Source organism: Camelina sativa, chromosome 9 (genome assembly GCF_000633955.1).
Source record: "Camelina sativa cultivar DH55 chromosome 9, Cs, whole genome shotgun sequence".
Taxonomy (NCBI): domain Eukaryota; kingdom Viridiplantae; phylum Streptophyta; class Magnoliopsida; order Brassicales; family Brassicaceae; genus Camelina; species Camelina sativa.
In genome coordinates, this window is record NC_025693.1 from 10,569,909 (window position 1) to 10,571,491 (window position 1,583).

Here is a 1,583-nt window from a genome sequence, read left to right on the forward strand (position 1 = left end):
CTTTATCTTTACACATTTTATCCCAAGCCACCCAGTGGAGCCCCCGATCGTTCCCATCAGAGCTCCACCAAAAATTGGAAATAGCACTCGTCAATTTGGATGTTAATCCTTGAAGAAGTTTGAAACAGGACATAACATGCGTAGGAAGGGCCAAGGCCACCGACTTTAATAAAACTTCCTTTCCTCCCTTAGATAAAAATTTTGCCGTCCAACCATTAACCCGGTCGTTCAACCTATCTCGAACGTAACCAAAAACTTGTACTCTTGAACCACTTAGGCTCTCTGGGATTCCCAAATAGGAGCCCATTCCCCCTTCATTAGAAATTCCAATGACAGATTTAACCTTGTCGTTGACCTCTGCAGGCACCTTTTTACCAAACATGATCGATGATTTATCTAAATTTACCTCCTGGCCGGATGATTTACCATAATTGCCTATGACATCCATAACCGTTGAACATTGTTCTTCATCCGCTTTGCAGAAAAATAGACTATCATCCGCAAACAACAAATGAGAAATAGGGGGGAATCTCGGGCAATCTTAATGCCTGATATTTTTCCTTCCCTCTCTGCCTTTTTGATATTAGCGATCAGCACCTCTGTACACAAAATAAACAGATAAGGAGATAAAGGATCCCCCTGTCGCAGGCCTCGTTTTGGCAAAATGGAGCCACGTGGTTGGCCATTAAGCAACACCTGATAGGAAACCGAGCTCACACACCACATTATCCAAGAAATCCATTTGGAATCAAATCCTAGCCTTATTAAGACCGCTTTCAGAAAATCCCATTCTACTCGGTCATATGCCTTACTCATATCCATTTTGAAAGCCAGAAAATCCGAATTGTACATCTGATTAGTCTGTAAGCTATGAAACATCTCTTGTGCTACCAGAATATTATCTGTAATAAACCGTCCAGACACAAAGGCCGATTGTGTTTACGAAATAATCGAGGGCAAAATCTTTTTTAAACGGAAGCACAGAATCTTCGATATAATTTTGTAACCCACATTACACAAACTAATAGGCCTAACGAGAGCAACCAGATCCCCTTTAAGATGCGGCCAAAACCTCTGAAAGAAAAGTGCGGTCATCCCATCCGGACCCGGGGTTTTCTCCGGATGCATTGCAAATAAGGCCTTACGAACTTCTAACTCTGATATATCCTTAGTTAACTTCCGATTCATACGCTTGGTGATAAAACAATTGACCGCTTGAACCATTTCTGAAATACCACTCACCTCTGATTGAGCAAATAGTTTCTTAAAGTAATCGGATGCAATCCTCTCTATACCTTCATTCGATTCATCCCAAACATCCTCTGAATCAAACAGTCCCACAATCTTATTCCTAGTCCTCCTCTGTTTAGTAGACACATGAAAGAAACTAGTATTCTTATCCCCCACCCGTAACCAAAATTTTCGACTTTTCTGTTGCCAATACAGTTCCTCATCATGATATGCATCCTTTAACTTCTTCTCAATAATGTGAATCTCCGCTTGTGGAATAGAATCATCGTTTTTAGCATCCTCTAAAGCCGTCTTTAGGGAAGAGATAAGAGTGTTACTATTCGGAACATTCT